Raw genomic sequence first — 20,685 nt, forward strand, 5'->3', positions numbered from 1 at the left:
TCACCAAAAATCTGTAGATTTTTCACCAAAGCTACTTTATTTAGAGTTCTTAAACAACTTTGTCCTCCCTTCCAACCCTTGTCTGACCTTAAGTAGAAGATTAGTAGGCAAAAGGGCTGTAGACCTTTTTATCTACTTCCTGCCCTTTAGAGTCCATGGGTCTTTAGGGAATTACAAAACTCAGGATAACAACAGTCCAGTCCAAAAGCCAAAGCCAAGGAGCAACATGAAGTCAGTGAAAGCCTCAAGATTCAGTTGGATTGCCCCAAAATGTTCTCTGAAAACACTTCTCTCTGGGAAGTCAAGTGTTGAAATCAGAAAAATCAGCACAACAATGTTGATTCAAAAATAGATCTCTCACTGTGTGAGAGCCATTATATATCTCTTCTCCTCAAAGTCCATCTAACGATGTTCCCAGCTGACCAAAGTCACGGCAGTTGTGTGAGAGAGCAAACAGCAAAATATCATGTGCCTTCTCACAAGCCAACCTCCAGCAAAATATCACTTGCCCAGCCTGCAGCAAAACATCACATGACAAAACTGATTCTTCAAGGAAATCAGAAACTTCCACTTCACCTATCTATAAATAACATAACCACAAACATATGTAAAGGTAGCTCAAGTTCCTTAACCTATGTCATACTCTATGTGGGATTCATGGTGGCTCTGCAATCAAGAATTTGTTGCCCAGCCTAGAATCATTTTTTATGTCACTCAGTTCATAGCATGAGCCATATCCAGGTAGAAAGGGAAAATGGTACAATTTCCATGTAATGTTAGCATTTTTTCTGAATCCTTCAATAAGACTAAGCTGTGTTAGGGTAAGCTTTCTTCCAGATAAATACGAGTTTCTTAATTTCGTGGCATGATTTCAGCATTCCATTTCATTCCTGTATTCTTCTGAAGGGCCTCTGGTGGCTTGAATGGCAATGGTTTTACTAATTTATAAACTCCTCTTGTTTCTTAGTGAAGGAACTTTGATTCTTAAAAGAGGGTAATCTTACCAGCTAGAAAATTGCTTCCTAGACTTCCCTGGAATTGGGAATATCTGTATGGTTAAATCTTTGTTGTAGAAAGATAAATGGAGATGAAGTGATGTCATACAGTGTCCACAGGTGATAAGAGAAACTGGCTTGACCACTTTTGTTTTGGGAGATGATGGATATGTGTAGTGTGATTATATATAGATTCTTGGAGGACAAATGCTAAGGACACATTGTTCTGCCCAGTTCATGAGACCCCCAAAGACCACCAGGAATCATCTTTGCTGTAAATACGTATGTGTTCGAACACGGGACCCAAGTTTCCCTGATGCAGCAACAAAGAAGCAGGACCATGAGCCCTTGGCAAACAGGGTTTTTAAAGGGAAAAACTGCAAGGTTTCCATGACTTGGCATTACAGGATTGGGTAAAAGTTACAGGAGTGAAGTGATCCTTTAGCTGAAACTTAACGTACAATGGCTATTCTTCTAAACTACATCTGGAACATTGGGGAAAAAATTCCCACCCGATTATGATTGATGGTTGCCAAGGGAATTATCTCTATTTTCTACCAAGTGTTTATTCTGTGGCACTTCCTGGAAGCTGTTGCTAAGAGAGTTAACTCTGTTTTCTGCCAAGTGTACATTCTGTGATATTTCCTGGTACCTGAGTTCAGCCCCATTTATAGGTGTTCAAAAGATGGCTTCTCATCTCAAAACAGAGTCACTCAAGCTAACTTAAGCTCTTCAACATGAGTTAATAAAGGGATTTGTATAAAAGGGTTGACCAGAAGGCCACCCTTTCAGCTAAGAAGAAACACTTCTGGCCCAAGCAGGGTTCACAAAGCCATCTGGAAAGCAGAATGATTATCATGGGAGTGTCTGGAATGTTTCCCTGTGCCCAACTTTCTGAGTGAACAACTTCCTACCTAGAATACAAGAAACTGACAATTTACTTTTTAGCAATCAAAAAAAATGAGAAGCTTTCAATGGAAGGAGACAGTTCTTATAGAGAGAAAATTAAGCCTCAAAAGTAGCTAGGAGGAAAATAACCCAAATGGATAAACTATGGTAAAGATTGCCATAATCTGAACAATAGAGGGCTTTCCCTTGGGACCATGTTTCTAGTACTCAGAAATTTATTTGGGTGCCCTCTTTTAGATAAATTTTATAAGTAGGTCATAGAGAGCCACAATTTTTTTTTCTCTTTGCTGTAAGAGATTATAGTTTTTTGCTGAAATTGACCCTACCTCAGGTGTGATATTAATAGAGAATAAATTCTTACAATCAACTGTACTCTAAGAACAAATAAGAAATAAAAGAAAATCACCACATTTCTCTGTGTAGATTTTTTTTTTTAGCTTTCTATTTTAACAGCTAGATACAGTATGGATGTGTTTCTAACTTCATGAATATTGCAACAAATAGTCCACTTAATGTGTGGCATTATTAACCTATAGAGATGGGAATTGAGTCTTTTGGTAGAGGAAGCAACAATAGAGCAATTTGCTTGAAGAAAAATATTTAAGTGCAGCACTGCTAATTCAAAGTTTATTTGAAGAGCAAAGAACACACTGTCATATTACTAATAGAAAGCAAGTCTAGATATTTCTGTGGCTTTTTTTCTAACACATCCTGATACACAAAATCATTGTGAATAGAGGAGGCACATTAATAAAAAGGAGGATTGGTATTCAGTGGATTATCAAACAACTTCTAAATTTTTGTAATTTTTAAGCCAGGATGAGAAGGTAAGTTTGTTAACTTTGAAGTCTTCTCACTGCAAGGGAAGTATTATGCAGTGAATGAGATGTGATATATCTGTAAAGATTTAATGTTAGACTGGCATTTAAAGCATAGAAATTACATGAAGAACTACACCTGCAAGTGTAGTTCTTGGCAAGTGACTAAAAAACCAGAAGACTATGTAGCATTTGTCTAGAAAAGGTGCAAACATACGAAAGGTACTTTTGAAGGAACTTTATTGAGTTGGGAAAAGTCCGAGGCAGCCTTCACAAAGTCTGCTCTATGGTGTGATACGCTGGAGAATGGCCTTCTTTTCAGTCTTAGAAGATGCTTGTTTTTGCCTTTAACTAAGATGATTTGACAAAGGAGATAAGATGTCATTGTCTTGGATGAATTATACTTTGTAATAAAAATGAAGGGGATAATGGTGATATTATAATTATAGCTTTCTGTAGGAGACTCTCTCTTAGCAAAAAGATCAAAAAACTTTTGCTGACATCAGAAAGCTGATGTAGAAGACCACTTGGAAAGAACTTCCAGGATGTGAGGATCTTAGTGCTATAGCTACAAGGAAGTGAATCCTGACAATATGGAAGAACCTGGAGTACGTGTTTTCTTCACTCAGGTCTACAGATGAGAGAGCACATACCATCTCTTGTTCTGCATTACTTGCCACTGCCAGGTTTTGGCCACTGAGTACCACACCAGAAGTACATGCCTTTCTCACCTGATAGTCCAAGCCTTGCTGGTTTCTGGGTGGGAATGGATGGAACTTCAGTGTCTCAGGTTCCGCTTCCCTCGGGAGTAGTTAGAGCTTGCAGATCCAGGTCTCTGTGCAAGGCTCCAGATCTCACCTGGGTGTGGAAAATTTTTCCTACTGTGTTACAGTTATCTCTTTTTAAAATTAATTAATTTATTTATTCCCTTTACATCCTGCTCATAGTCTCCTTCCTCCTTTTTTCCTGGCCCCACCCCCTGTTTGTTCCCCCATCTTTCCTCTCCTATTCCTCAGAAAAGGAGAACCGCCACCCCAGTCCATCAAGTTGCATCAGGACTGAGCTCCTCCTCTTCCCCTGGACAGGTAGATCAAAAAGCAGGCAACAGCTCTTTTTAGTGAGATTGCTAGCAGCAGATGGCAGAGGAAACTCGGACTCGGACGTTCCATAGCCAACAGTGATGCCGCAGTGCCCTTCAGTTAAGCCATTCTGCTAACAGCAGAGGGTTGGGCAAATGGAATGCAGGTCCAACAGCTACTTTATGGCGGTCAGCAGCTTAGGCTTCAGTGGTGAATTCTTCAGGGAGAAGGGTTGTCCTTTCCCCAGAATAAATGATGAGTCTCAGAGGGTTATAGTGGAGGAATGGAGTAAGAGAGGGCTTATTTTATGAATCAGGAACACTGTAAAACTTGGACACAGGGAGGGATTTCAGGGGTGCCAAGGGCTAGGAGTGCTAGGGATACTTCATTTACATACAACAGCACAGTATCATAAAAAGGGGATGTAATATTTAACTATCTTATGATCAGCAAGAGGAGTGGGGAAAGAACTCCAGGTATGGAAAAAAGTCATTGGTTGAAAGCTAAGGAAGCAAGACATCTCATAAGCATGGAGGGTATTTCTATGAATTCCCAGGTGCACACTGAACAGGATTTTATTGAGACAGGGTTGGGCCTCTAATCTAATGAAGTGGGGTTTCCCCAAATCAGGCAGAGAGGAAGGAACCCAGCTGAGAAAGGGAATCATTTTGGCACTGAGCTCTGGGGTTTTCTAGTAATGCCCGACAAAGACCTTACAAGCTAGGTCCAATAATTTCATATCTTGATTATAGCCTTGGGAGTTCCTGATCAAAGGCTATATCTACAATGACTAGATCCTAGATCCAAGGAAAGTATGAAAAAATAGATATGAATACATTCAACTGCTAAGTCTGGGGTGTTTTAATGCATAACAGTAGAAAACTAATATAATGAATAGCACAGCATCAAGGAGGCCTAATGTGAAGTGCGGTAATAGGGAAATGTGCAGGAGAGTGGCATGAAGAAGGATCTCTTCCCTAGAACTAGGGTTAGAATGGGTATAAGCAAATGACTCAGGAGCAATGTAGGACTTGTGGCCTATACATAGGGTGAAGCCTGTGGTTATTATTAGCAGTAAAGTGGGCAAGGTGATTATTTGGCATTTACTGTAGAATGTTACCTGGAAAGAGAATAAAATTGATCGGAAAAGATAAATGAAATTACTCTGATTCAAGATTAAAAAGAAAAAGGAGCTGAAATATAGAGACAAAAGATGAGAAGTCCCTTCAGACATGAATCAGGGACACTCCTGGGAAGGAGCACAGCAATTTGATTACACTTTGGCCTTCTGCTGAGGGACACATATCTGAGAATTTATTGGAAAGTATAAGGAAGAAAAGCACTATACTTTGACATAAATAGGTGCTAAACTATGGAAAATGTCTGTTTTTGTTCTCTTTGCGGTGACATATGAAAAAAAAAGAATGTATTTTCTAAGCATAGCATAGAAAATATGTCACCTAAAATTTATTAAAAATAAAAGAAAGCTTCTTAATTGAACTTTAGAAAGATGTATACTAGGATTTGACACTGAATTTTTAATTTTATGTCATACAGCCATAAAATAAGAAGCTGATAGAGAACGTGAAGCTTTTTCTCTTACTTTTTATAGCTAAGGGTCATTTCATTTTATAGTAATTTTTTCTGTTTGAAATATCACAGTTGTTCTAATACTTGAAATTTCTCTCTTGCAGTGTTTTTATGTATTTTTCTGAAAAAATCAGCAATTTTGGTTTTATTGTGTATATATATATATATATATATATATATATATATATATATATATATGGCCTGGTATGAGAATAACAATGGAATCGGAAACTTTCCCAAATGCAGACATAGTTAATAACTCCAGTTCACACAATAGGTATAAGTCAAAAGAGTAGAGGTTTTCTTCACACTTGCTGGCCCACACAAAATGTCGAACACACACACACACACACACACTTTGTTTCAGTCCTTGCTTATATCAAAAATTCAAAGCACATGACCTTTCAGATAACCTGCAAGTGCTGGTTTTTAGTCCCCTGTATGCTGAAAAATTAGCCACTTTCTCTTAGTCTCTGAAGGTACACTTTAAAATCATGAAAATAGGTAAATAGTGGTGACACAGTTAATCATGGGTCGTAGCATAAAAGTCAGAAAAATTTCCATCATTGACTTCAAAAACCCAATAGTGTATAATTTACATAATACTCTTTTAGTATTAAAAATCAGAAGATAAGCATTTGAAATTATTTCTCTAGCTTTATTTTTTAAACCTTGTTCTCTTTTTCTAGAGATGTATGTGTTTGGATATAAATGTAAATGAGCAACTCTATGTATGTGGCCATATTGTGGCATGGTGCACACATGAAAATCATAGGACAACCTCAGGATATCGGTTCTCTCCATGGTGTTCAGGGAATGAACATAGATCCTCAAGCTTTCTAGAAAAGTATATGCACCTGCTGAACCATCTCACTAGCTTCTAGTCTTAATATACTGGAATGAGACAGCTTCTTGCTGCCCTTAAAAACATCTAGCTCCTGTGCTCTGGAGGTCTATGGAGAGGAATATATGGCAGGGAACCTCAGTGGCTGATGTGAGACTATTATTTCTGCAGCTACAAGCAAGCAAATCCTGGTAATCTGTAAAGATTAGAGGCAGGTAGAAGAAAGTTTTAAAACTTCTAATTCTTGCTTCATTCTCAAAACCAAACATTTCAGAGATTTCTTAATGTCAACTTCATTAGAGAAAGTAAACTTTCATGATAATTATGCTTTAAAGATGTTATGATCAAAATAAACCACCCACTGATGTGTTGAAGCCACACCACTCAATCTGATTGTATTTGGAGACAGTTCCTTTAAGAAAATAATTAAGGTTAGTCCAGGTCACAAAACTAGGGCTTGATTGACTCTTCTTAGTCAGAAGAAGAACCCAAAGCCCTTTTCCATTAATACATGGAAGAACAGTCACATGGGGATGTAGGACAGCCACTGAGGAGGAACACTCCACATGGAATGAGTGTGACCTTAACCTTGGTTTTGACTTGTTTCTTTTTAAAAGCTTTTTATTGATTCTTTGTGAGTTTCGCATCATGCACACCAGTTGCACTCATCTCTCCATCCCTTCTTATCCACCTTCTGCCCATGCAACCTCCCCCACAAAAGAAAATAAAGAACAAAAATAAGATCTAAAAAAATATATGAAGCAAAGCATAGAAAAAGATCATGTCATGGAAGATGTAGTGTGTCACAGTGTGTCTCACAGTGTACCCTTTGTCCATGCATCTTTACTTGCAAATGTTCATTGCAGTGAGTCATTGGACTGGTTCAAGGTCTCTGGCTTCTGTCACACCATCAATATTGGATCCTCAAAGGAACTCCTCTCAGTTATCCTGTTAATGCCCTGTATCGTGCAGATTCTACATCTTTTGATCATAGGACCAGCCCTTCACATGCTCCAACAAGTTATAGATAAAGCAGGTTTGGGGGCCATCTCAAAGTCCACAATCTGGGCATGGGTGTAGCTAAGTTGGTCAGCCCTCAAGCTTCCCCAAATCCACACCACAAGGGAGCTCTCTCCAGCACTGTCCCAGCTTGCTCATCCAGTGCAGCAGCCAGCAAGGGGCAGGAGCAGCTCTCTGGTTTTCATGCTCCAAGGGCTGTGTCATCCACACTGGTACCACCAGATCCAGTTCCACTGTGATGCCTAATAGAGGCACAGGGGGGAGGGAAGCCCACTCTCCCATGTGCGAAGCTGGCAAGGGCTGGGCCAGTTCTCTCATTCTCAAGCCCTAGAGATGGTCACCCCTGCCACCAGGGCCATCTTTACTGTACTCCTCGGGTGAGGTGCAGGGCCTATTCTCCTGAGAGCTGCATCTGGTGAGGGGTAGGGACAGCTTTCCTACTATCTTGACCATGGGGGCAAGCTCTCCTGACTGCAACAGTTGGAAAGGAGTAAGCGGCCAGAGGGCATCACCCCTGTTCCCAACCTGCCTCACCACAGACAAGCGGCAGAGCCAGCTCTTCTGCACTCACTTTCTATGGGTCAGCTCACCCATGCTCCTGACACCATGTCTGGTTCCACTCTGCTCCCTGGTCCAAGGCAGCTGATGAGAGGTGGAGCTAGCTCTTGAGGGTGCCAGAGCCAGTGAGGGTCCAGACCAGTTATGCACAGCCCTTGGACATCTATGTGTTTCCAGCTGGCTGCCCAGACCAGAGACATCTGCATGGTCTCCATCGTTAATATGAGCCAGAGACACTGACACAGACCCCCTGCTGCTGCATTGCTGTGGGCTCAGACATGGCACGCAGTGGCTGCACTGGCTGTTACTTCACCGTAACCTCAGGTGTGGCTGGAGGGAGGCTCCGCACAACAGGCTATTCCTCTCCACACTGACATCTCCAATTTCATCTCTCTTCACAACATCCAGACTGTCCTGCTTCCCTTTGTCTCCCATCTGTCTACCACACACTTGCACCGTGTAGTGGTTCCTGCTGTGGGAGGGGCACACTGCTGGTGGGCCCCTCAGTGCTCTCCTTTTCCCACATCCCAAAGTGTGGAGGCAAGCAGGTCTCTGTGTTATCTACAGCCTGCCTGCCTATTCCCTGTAGTGGCAGGCAGGTGTCTGGGCTATGTGGCATAGCTGTGTCCAGAATTTTCTTAGTAAATAATATAGCCATTTATGTCTTGGCTTTCATTTGAGGTGTGCATCAGTTACAGAAATCAATACTGAGGTGTCTAAAAAATGGAAAATATTATGAACCTTCTAAGTCATTCCTGGGTATATAGTTTGTGAAGAGATTATATACTCCAGAGCTATTTGCACACACACGTATATTATGAAATCTGCCTAGGTGTGTGTCAAAGGATGAAAGAATTAAGAAAATGTTATTGGGATGTAACATGAACAACTGGTTCTACCCTCCCTTCATCTTCTTCCCTCCTCTACACCGACTACATCGGTGCAGGGGTTCTAAGTTATCTCCATGCATGGTCCCTGGTTGGAGTATCAGTCTCAGAAAAGACCCCTGTGCCAAGAGTTTTTTTGTTTTGTTTTTTATTTGTTTTGTTGCTCTCCTTGTAGAGTTCCTATCACCTGCAGGTCTTTCTATCTCCCCCTAGTTTCATAAGATTCCCTGCACTCTGCCCAAAGTTTGGCTAGGAGTCTCAGCATCTGCTTTGATGCCTTGCTGGGTAATCTTTCAGAGGGCCTCCATGGTAGGTTCCTGTACTGTTCTCTGTTTTCTCCCTCTTCTGATGTCCATCCCATTTGCCTTTCTGAGTGAGGGACCCAGGATCCTCCTTCTTGCTTACTTCTTAGGTGTACAGATTTTAGTATGTTTATCTTATATTATATGTCTACTGTCCACTTATAAATGAGTCTATACCATGTGTATATTTATGCTTCTGGGATAACTCTCTCAGGATGATCTTTTCTAGTTCCCATGATTTGCCTGCAAATTTCATGACTTCCTTGTTGTTAATTGCTGAATAATATGCCATTATATAAATGTACCACAATTTCTGTATCCATTCCTCCATTGAGGGACATCTGTATTGTTTTCAGATTCTTGCTATTATGAATAAAGCTGTTACAAACATGGTTGAGCAAATGTCCTAAAAAAAAAAAAAAGAAAATGTTATTTAAGAAAATAAACTTGTTTATATATAAGCAACAATTATATTCAGACATTTGATGGGAAATAGGTGCAACTTCAAAACTTAGTGTTTAGAAATAAACAGATAAAGCTATGTTTTCTCTCACTTGTGAATCTCAGACTGTTTTTGTACACATATAAAATCATTGATGCATACAGACTGTAATGTATGAGACATGAAAACAGAACGAAAACTGTCTGTGGAAAAAAAAGGAACAGGGATAAATAAGATGAATAAAGTCAAATTTCATGATATACTTTAATGAAATGATTTTATGAAGATTGTCACTAGGCACAATCAATGAAGAGCAACAAAATATATTTTAAAAAGAAAACCATGGACATCTAATGGATACTATTTATGCTGTTTTGCTGACTCTATAGTTTTAATTTACACCTACATTATTATGAGTGGCAAGTACTTATGAAATCATGGGTTTGAATTCAAATTTTATGAAATACATTTATAAGCTCACTCAACATGGATTGAACTGTGACTTCAGTGACTCAGGACATTATTCTAGGGCCTGAAGTTGATGAGTGATTCTACTTGTCTGTAGGAAAATATGTAGGCATGGAAGATAATACGATTTGATAAACATTTACCATCCTTGTTCTAAGAGCAGAAAGGATGTTAGTGACTTCTTCCAACTGTGTCTTAGATCAGCTAAGCATGCGATTGAAATGAAGCCACATAAACAATAGTAGTAAAAGACTGCATGCCACCTCATCATTCTTAGCTTCCAAACAACGATGAAAGTTAGACACGGTCTAATGCCAAATGCTGTGTCGGAATTGGTTAAAAAGACTCTCAAGGATTTAATACGAGAAGGAAGATGTTTATTTGGAAAGGAAAACGTTGGGAAGATCAGAGAATACAGTGACCCCCAGAAAGCAAGGAGTCCTGGGAAGCTGTAGAACCTGAACAAAAGCTGGTGATTCCCTGCAAGGGTTCAGAGAACTGCTGCCAATCCCACCTGCACAGTTGTCAATCTCCCCTGCACAGCTGCTACAGGTGTAACAATGATCAAGCCACTGCTCCTTCTTCCGGATCACTTGGCAGTCTCTCTCACTGATTGATAGAATATCAAATAAATCTGGAAAGCATAGTTGGGAGACTTCCCGTCAAGTCCCTAACGTACACACAGAAATGTGCAGGTTAGTAGTCATCCATGGTTGTTAAAAGCAATGTTTACTTGTGCTCCTGGCTCCATGATTGCTTGCTATTCCATTTGGTTCTAACTTCCAAGAAATTCAGATAATTTCTTCCTTTTATTTGTTGGCTTTTTACCTACTTCCTCAATATCAGTAAGACCTACTGTGCATTGGCTAATAAAATACGTTGCAGGATTTTTTTTTAGTCATTCATATCAGTGGTGATATTGTATCCTTGTCTTTATCAGTGTTGAAACATCTTATCTGTAAAGTGCTAAGTGTTCAATTGAGGGTAAATTTCTGTGATTAGCTTGCATGAGTAACTTTCAGTATAAACTAGAGAAAAATCTTTTTCTTTTTAAAGGAAGCTTGATAGCACTATCTCTGAAACAAATACAAAAAATATAAATTAGAAACTGAATGCCTAATAAAATATTTATGGTGTTTGAATAGAGTTTATACTGCCCTTATTCTGAGGTTACATTTGAATTTAGGAGAATAATTACAGTATTTTATGAGCAAGCAGTAATTGCATGCTATACTTTTATATTCAGAATTTTTCTGAACAATTAAAATGCACTGAGGTATTTATGTTTAAAGTGATCCCATTTATATGATAACCAAAACTTTAAAATAATTAGGAATTTTCTTACCAAAAGTGCATGGTGCCTATGGTGTTTTGAATAAAAAATTGACCCCCAATGGACTCAGATATTTGAATGCTTTATCACCAGGGAGTGGAACTCTTTGACAGTGTTAGAAGAACGAGGAGGTCTGGCTTTGTTGGAGAAAGTATGTCACTGGTGATGGGCCTTTAGGTTTCAAATCCCATGCTAAGCCAAGCCTCTCTCCTCAATTTAGGATTAGGATGTAGATCTCAGCTACTTCCTCAGCGCCATGCATACCAGCATGCTTGCTGTCATGATGAAAATGGAATAAACTTCTGAAAATATAAACAAGCCTGTCTTAGTTAGGGTTTTATTGCTGTGAAGAGACACTATGATCAAGGCAACTACTATAAAGGAAAACATTTCATTGGGGCTGGCTTATAGTTTCAGAGGTTTAGTCCATTATCATCGTGGTGGGAATAATGGCAATATCTAGGCAAACATAGGGCTGGAGAAGGAGCTAGAGTTCTACATCTTGACCTGCAGATAGCAGAAGGATATTGTGTACCATACTGGGCTGAACTTGAGCATATATGACCTCAGCATCTTTCTTTAGTCATAGAGGGAGATTCCATAACACTTTTATTCTATCTTGAACCACATGGCCAAAGCTGCCAAGATCTTCCTCTTTCTGGGACTGGAACATGACCCCTTGTTCAATTATATCTTGACCAGCTTTCTGTTTTCTATGGTTTCTTCCACTGCCTAAGCTTGGCTGTTCTGCAACTTGCTCTGTAGACCATACTGACCTTGAACCCAGGGATCTGTATGCCTCTGTTCCCTGAGTACTGTGATTAAAGGCTTGTACCACCACTCCTGAACTTAAACTGTTCTTTCATTCCTTTTCATAAGATGGAAGTTTAGTTGGGTGAGATCTTGTCCTGATGTCACTACTCCCTTTAATCCATTCCATTTCTTTTCTTAATTAAATTTTTATTTTTATATTAATTATGGTTTATTTGTTTTGTATCACAGCTGTAGTCCCCTCCCACATTCCCTCACAATCTCACCCTCCCTCCCTCATCTCCTCCTCTGCCCCTCTCCAAGTCCTGATAGGGGAGGTCCTCCTCCCCTTCCACCTGACCGTAGCTTATCAGGTCTTATCCATTTCTTAATCTAATCATCACCTCGAACACAGGACTTGGCTCCTTTTTACTTTTTGGTGCCACTTTTCTCCTTTAACCATTAGTGATCTAAACCAATTTAATATACGCCCATCTGCATAAACAAATATGTACACACAGTCATTGTCTGGTACATATAGGTAATTGGTACAGAGACACTCTCCCAGTCACAGAAATCCATAGATACTCATGTCCCTTCCATAGATGGCGGAGTATTTTCATGTAATCTATACATGCCTTCCTATGTACCTTGAATAATCTATTAATTACCAGTAGTTTTTAGTATAATATAAATCCTATAGATGCTTTTGCAACATATTCCTTTTCTTTTCATTGATCCCTAAGTAACATGTTCAATAACTATGCAAATTTTCTGAATCTTTTATTGTCTTTATATACTACATTAATACTTTTTAAAACTTGTGGTTGATATATGCATCTTTATGTGATTAAGCATAATAATTACCATTTTCATCACTTCAAGTGTTAACCATTTCTAATGCACTGGGAACTCCATATACTGTAGGTAGTAACTATAAAGTGTTTAATGAATTATATTAATAATCATTCTATTGAGCAATTGGAAAATGAAAATTCCTATACTCTGTGTTCCCTGTGCTGAACTTCTCCCACATCCTCATTCACCTTTCTTTTCCTGCTATATTGTATGCACTACGATGTGTTCTTCAGGAAGCTTAATGTATTAGATTCCACAGATGACTTACCAATTTCAATATTTCGCATAAGTTATTCCACTTACCTTGTTACACCCACTGGCATACATGTTGCTGCTAAGGACAGATTTTCACTCTTTCTGTCTAACACACAGACACACACAGGCACACACACACACACATTTATACATATGCTGGCCAGTTACTCCTGGGCATGGAGCCTGGCCTGAAGTATGATTGATGTATCCAGTGTCAATCCACTGGAGAAAACTGATTTTCCATCTTCTAACAGATATCAGTTGTGAATGGCTTCATGGATAGGAAAAAGACTTCACGTCCTCAATTCCTTCCTCTGTGCTGAGGATTTGTCTGATTTGAACTTGTGCAGTACAGGTAATGGGCACACTACTAGTCTCTATGAATTCACATGTATATCTGTCCTATGCATGTATACATGTGCACAAACACTGTATAATGTTTATAGAATACTTAGATAACACACACAATGTTTATACACACATAAGTACATTATACATATATAAGTACATATGAATAAACATTTTGTGTGTTTGTGTCCACATTTTCTTCATCAGTTTGTTCGCTGCATGGTATCAGGTTTGGAAGTGTGATTTTGCTATTTTGATTAGTGTTTCAGAAAGCTTGTTGTGTGGCTGTCTTTGAGTCCAAGACAATAATAATACTGTTAGTAAATACTGAACAATTGTAAAGAATAATGAATTTAGTTTCTCTTCTATAGAAAAATCTAATATATCGAAATAGGAAACTTATGAAGAGGGATGTTCCTGATAAAGCTACATCTAGAAATGTGTGTCCTGACCCTCCCATGAAAACGAGAGTGCTTTCACCTTCATTCTTGCTCCACTCCTACACATCTCCCTTCAAATGAATCCACCAATGGCTGCCAGGGTCCGCATTGGTTTTGCTATGTACAAAGTAAGATCCTATAGATTGTAGAAAGAGAACATCATGTCCTTGGTCAAGGAACTATGTGACAATAAAATTGTCAGAAACTGATTTTATTTTGGGAGCTTCTGGGGTTTATATGACCAATAACTCAGGAGGCATTACCCCACAACTGTCACTAGTTTTTATGTGATAAAAAAGGGTCTTCTATAACAGTTCTAGTTAAAAATAAGTTTGTCACAAAACAAAACAACACAAATTTGGGAAAGAGACCTTTAGGGAGGAGGTGACACAGAAAAAGGTGTCACCGGTCAGCAGTGACACCTGAATACCACCTGAGAGAGGGCTGGGAGAGAGAGAGAGAGACAGGGCCACACAGAGAAGGACACCAAGTCTGCATGCTGATCCAGGTGTCAATTTAATAGATGTCAGGTTAACACTTAAGTAGGCAAAAAAGTACAAGCAGTTTCTCACGTAGGAGCTTTACTTGGTCAAAACATAGGAGAGCTCACTCAAGGTTACACAGAGCCTGCTGTCTGGTTACTATGGTTGCACAGAGTTTCTCAGGGTCAGAGCAGTCTGCTTTAGGACTAGCAAGGTCAGTTTATGAGAAACTGGACTTTGGAAAATAGCCAAAGCCAAGAGGCCGAATTCCACTGCTCAGATGCCATTAACTCCAAATTTGCCATTAACTCCAAAAAGACTGCCACAATTCCTCCTTTTCGAATTAAAACAAAGGGACTGTGCCTGTCTTAGGTGGGGGTGATTCCCGATAAATATCTTACCCGTCATGGGAGAATCCCGCTTATAGGGGGATTTCCGTGTCTTAGGTTGATAAATATCCAATCACCCAGAATCCATCATTGACTAACCGGCCCATTACACAGGAAAGGAGAGGTTAAAGCTGATGTTTGAGCAGGGCAAGCCAAGCCCCTACCTGGGGCAAGGAAATCACAGCATGCTGCTGTTTCAATGGCATTAAATCTAGCTTGGAGATGTTGAGCTAAGTGGACACATCTGGCAATGACAAAGATGAATAGTACTAGACCAGCTAAACAAAGGTGTGCTAACATGTACAGGAAGAACAAGAGGGGGATTGGGCACTAAGGCCTAAAAGTGTAATTTAGCCTTCACTGGATGAATCAGCTGCAGCAGGATCAGCAATGTCGTCACTTGGAGAATGATCTTGTTCCTTGAAGTAATCCACTTGTTGCACCAGTCTTTCTGGCAGCCATCAAGCAGCATCTTTAACCTGCAAAAAAACACAAACATATCCTCATCCTCAAATTAAAATGGGGTCAGATCCATGACATATATTATTCAAGGGGTCCCTCCATTTAACCATGGAGGTTTTAGGGTGCCAAAAATGTTTAGCTGCAGATTTCCCATGTTTGTCCAAAGTTAAAAAATTTAAATTGAGCTCTGGATGAACAAGGAGGACATATTTCCCCCTTTTTTTTGTCTTTTGTGAATATATCTTGATGGTGGCATGGGCATGTCTAACCATGCCTTGGTCCATAGGATTATAAGGAATACCTGTTACATGCTTAATATTTAAGTTTTCACAAAATTTGAAAGGGCTTGTTGGTATAAGCTGTTCCATTATCAGTCTTAATTTGGTGTGGCATGCCAAGAACAGCAAATGCAGCCAAACAATGATCTATAATGTGGTGTGCAGCTTCTCTAGAATGCAAGGTAGCAAAAATAAATCTTGTACAGGTATTAATTGTTACATGAATAAATTTTATTTTTTTAAATTTTATAAAATGAGTCACATCCATTTGCTATAGCTGACCTGGGGTCAGCTCTTGGGGGTTAACCCCAATATGAGGTACTGGACAGAAAACATCACAATTGTTATAAATTTTTAATAATTTTTTGACTTGTTTTTTGGTAAGGCCATAAGTTAAATGTAAGGAGTGACTATTAAGATGATGTAATTTGTGAGCCAATTGAGCTTTTTGTATAGGTGTTTCTTGAGCTCAGGCTATTAAGGCTTTATCAATAGTCTGGTTACCTAAAGCAAGAGGTCCAGGATGACCAGAATGGGCTCTTACATGAATAATAGCAGAAGGATTAAGACGAGCCTGAATAAGTCCTTGAATCTGAGCAAACATTTGATAGCCCAAATAGTAGAAAGACTCTGGCTTGCTATTTTAGCTTAGGAATAGCTTGAGCAATATAAGCACTGTTAGTAAACAAATTAAAAGGCTCAGAAAAATGTTGTAAAACTACATGGATAGCCATCAATTTTGCAAGTTGAGCAGATAACCCTGAAACTTGAAAAATAACTTTTTGTCTATTAACAGTATAGCCAGCTTTTTCTTTAGCATTACCATCAGAAAAAATAGAACAAGCATTTTAAAGGTTTATTTTTAACTATGATAGGAAAAACAACACTATGTAAAGTAAAAAATTGATTAATATTTTTGGAAGGGTAATGATTATCTAGTTGTAGCCAAAGAAAGTAACCATTTATCTGAATTGGCATAAAGCCAATTAGTCTGAGCTTTACTATATGGTATAATAATCTTGGAAGGCTCAATTCTAAAGTAAGCCCTTGCCTGGGTGCATCCCAACACAATGACATGGGCAATAGCCTCATAATAAGACAAAATAACTTTATTGGGACTAGCTGACAAGTGGTTCCACAATAGAGGATTGCCATAACAATCCAGTAGGAGTTGACTGTGTTTGAAATACAAGTAATAGGAGAGGACTATCTGGATCCCAATGTGTTACAAATTGATTTTTTAAAGCCTTTATTATTATTAATAATCTATCTTGAGCCTCTGGAGTCAATTTGTTTTGGGAGGAGGTAGGAGCTGTATCCCCTTTAAGAACATTAAACAATGGCATAAGTTGTCCAGTGGTTAATTTTAGATATGGCCTAAGCCAATTTATATCTCCCAATAATTTTTAAAAATCATTAAGAGTCTTTAATTTTTTTTAATTTGTACTTTTTGATGTTTAATAGCCAGAGGAAATAAATTAAAACCTAAATAACTATAAGGATCTCTAGTTTTTACCTTTTTTGGGGTAATTTTTATTCCTGATTGGGAAAAAGCCTGAAATAGATCTGTATAGCAAGCCGTAACATCTTGAGCTACAGAAGAGGCTAATAAAATATCATCCATGTAATGAATGATATAAATAGAAGGCCATTTTTTTCCATGCTGGACTAATAGCATTAACTACAAATTGTTGACATAAAGTAGAACTATTTCCCATGCCCTGTAGCAGCATACTCCAATGATAACATTTCATAGCTTTCTTAAAACAATAGAACGGAGACTAAAAGCAAATCTACGGCAATCCTCAGGATGCAAAGAAATGGAAAAAAAAACAAAACAGTCTTTTAAATCTAAAATAATCTTGTAAGTGTTTTGAGAAATCCCACTAGGTAAGGGGAGTCCAATGTTTTTATAATTTCTATTGCCTCATTTTTAAAAATCTTGTAATAATCTAAATTTATTAGATCTTTTTTAATTATAAATATGGGCATGTTCCATGGTGAGTTAGAGGGAACTATATGCCCTATAATGGTTAACAATGATCTGAATATAACCCTGTATAATCCTGGGCTAATATGGAGCTGCAGTCCTTTTTTTTTTTTTTTAAAGAGCATAAGCAAACATTTTGCATTGAAGAATCTCCAGCCTTTTTAAATGAAGAGCAACATATTTTATAGATTTTTTTTCCTGATATGATACATTGTAATAACTGCAGTTTTTTTTTTTAAATTGGCTCAAACAGCATGGCTTGATTTTACTTTGCAAAATTAATAAAATAAATACCAAGGTCTTTTGACCTCCCCCAAATGGTTGAAAAATAGTTTCTAGTTTATAGAATTTAACTCTGACGGTCCAGGACCAAACTCAGAGGTGCTGATTTAAACTGACTCATGTCCAAAACTATTAGTATCATTATTATTTTAAAATACCTGATAAATTTTAAAATGTTTTATAGAATTTAACTCTGATGGTCCAGGACCAAACTCAGAGGTGCTGATTTAAACTGTCTCATGTCCAAAAATATTAGTATCGTTAGTCCAAGTCTACAGATAAACATACATACACAGATAAACATACACACATACACATACATAAGGAACATAGAAATCCGACAATGCCACCTTGAATTAATCAGAATACCCAAATACCAGGACTTGACCAGCCTCTACCGGACACAAGTCCCACAGATTCCAGAAGGAGTGGACCCCCTCATGGGCCCCCTCCCCGGGAACTGGAGCATCCTCCAGATTCCCTTGACCAAACTGGAAACCCTCCAAGCTTCCCCAGACCTCACGAGCAAACCTAAACCAGAAACCAAAACACACAGCCAGCAGACAAAAACAAAACAACAACAGCAAAAGAACAAAGACGAAGACAAGAAACAACCATGGTACCTGCTTTTTAAACATTTAAATATTTTTTAAAACCTGTTTTTTGCAATATTAAAACAAATCATCCTCTATTAGGAGTAAAATCATAAAGCATGTTAATAATTTTAAAAGTCAAAACCAAACTTCAAAATTTACCAGTTCAAACAATCTAATTTTTTAAAACCAACACCAATTTAAAATGAGACTTGTCTTTTCAGTCTAAAAGGAAACAAAATTTATGTTAACTAAGAGGTTTTCTAATAATTTTTTAACCCATATCATATAGCAAAAATGAAAGAATTATATCATATGGTTGCCTTTTAAACATGTGTTTACAGACCTTATAACCATATATGCATATATATATATATATTCTAAACAACAGTTTGAATATAACTTTAAAATATATTTAATTACTTTTGATCTATAACCTAGATAAATATTAACCATTTAAGATGACCATATATTTAAACAGACAAATAAAACTCTTTTTACGGGATTTAGCCGCAATTTTAAGCATGATATTCAAGAGCGGCCCAATATCAGCACAAAGTATAATTTAAGCAGTTAAGTTTGCTTTAGTTTGATAGGGCCTGATAGCTGTTTTGCAGGCTGAATTAACATTCTCAAAAGCCAACTGTTTCACAAAAGGAAGGCCACTCTGAGTGAATACTCCTTTTGTGTAACATTAAAATTATTATTATGTATTACTATTATTAATATCACAAATATTTAATGTTCTCTTTTTAACTGGATTTTTCTCTCAGAGAACAGTTATATCTTCCTGCAGTGATCCCGTGCCACCCGCAATCATGGGGGTGGAGGGCAAGGTGCAGGACGTCAGTCTGAATTATTGGCAGCTTTTTTCTTTGACTCTGTTTCATCTTCACTGTCTAGCTCCTAAATTATTTTCTGCTCTCAAATTACACAAATCAGTTTGAGCTCCTTTACGAACATTTGAAATAACCTTAGAAGTACCTTTTTTTTTTTTTTTTTTTTTTTTTTTTTTGCCTGTTTGGCTACTTTAATTTTTCCAAGCAATTCTTTAGTTTTACAAAGTAAAGGGATTAGGGAATTTTATTCTAATTCTCTGTGTCTTAAAAACCTATTTAAGGGATCTGATAGATCCCATATTACTAGTTCCCTGCCCATGATTGCCACCGACTTTACCTTAGTCAGTTGCTTTGCGTGCTCTCCTGTGGTCCATATAACTTGCCTCATCTGGTCCTCAGTCTCAGGTTCCCAGGATTTCGGTTCCATCTGTCACCGACCAGCAGTGACACCTGAATACCACCTGAGAGAGGGCTGGGAGAGAGAGAGAGACAGGGCCACACAGAGAAGGATACAAAGTCTACATGCTGATCCAGGTGTCAATTTAATGGACGTCAGGTTAACACTTAAGTAGGCAAAAAAGTACAAGCAGTTTCTCACGTAGGAGCTTTACTTGGTCAAAACATCAAAACATAGGAGAGCTCACTCAAGGTTACACAGAGCCTGCTGTCTGGTTACTATGGTTGCACAGAGTTTCTCAGGGTCATAGCAGTCCGCTGCAGGACCACCAAGGTCAGTTTATGAGAAACTGGACTTCGGAAAATAGCCAAAGCCAAGAGGCCGAATTCCACTGCTCAGATGCCATTAACTCCAAATTTGCCATTAACTCCAAAAAGGCTGCCACAAAGAGGGAGATTACAAACAGTGTGTGGGAGATTATATAAGTTGTACTCTCATCCCTAACCTCTCTTAACTCCCATTGACCTCATTATCTCCCCTCTTCAGAATAAGGTATATTAAAAACCTTTAATCTATTTTTTAAATGTGTTAAATAGACTGTTCTCAGTACAGACCCCACCATGCATTTGTTGTGATGGTAACAAACTGATCAATTTATCTTCTTTACAAAGACTGTTGGTAAGACCACTTACACAATGAGTTCAGTCATTTTTCTTTATCAGAGTTCATATGGGGAAGGGAAGATATATGGTATATGTGGGGTTTTTTGTAATCTAAATTCTAAAGTATCTTTTAAAAATTCTAAGTTCCAAGAACATCCTTAAATGCTAAGTTTTTGGTTATTACAAAGAAAGCCACTATGAACACAGTTGAGCAAATGTCCTTGTTGTAGGGTGGAACATCTTTTGGGTATAAGCCCAGGTGTGGTATAGCTGGGTCTTGAGGTAGAACTGTTCCCAACTTTCTGAGACAGTGCCAGATTGATTGCCAAAGTGGCTGTACATATTTACACTCTGACCAGCAATAGAATAGTGTATCCCTTTCTCCACAACTTTGTCAGCATGTGCTGTCACTTGA

The 20,685-nt window shown here is 38.4% G+C and overlaps 1 long non-coding RNA gene across 1 annotated transcript; it reads right to left on the minus strand.

Moving 5' to 3' along the window:
* Positions 1–14,393: 14,393 nt before the first annotated feature.
* Positions 14,394–20,037, minus strand: LOC132656576 (uncharacterized). The gene is made up of 2 exons (XR_009594332.1): positions 19,549–20,037; positions 14,394–15,246 (listed from the first exon to the last, which is right to left on the minus strand). It is a non-coding gene; the product is annotated as an uncharacterized LOC132656576 (long non-coding RNA).
* Positions 20,038–20,685: the final 648 nt, after the last annotated feature.

The sequence above is a fragment of the Meriones unguiculatus genome, chromosome 9 (assembly GCF_030254825.1).
Source record: "Meriones unguiculatus strain TT.TT164.6M chromosome 9, Bangor_MerUng_6.1, whole genome shotgun sequence".
NCBI classification, from domain to species: Eukaryota; Metazoa; Chordata; class Mammalia; order Rodentia; family Muridae; genus Meriones; species Meriones unguiculatus.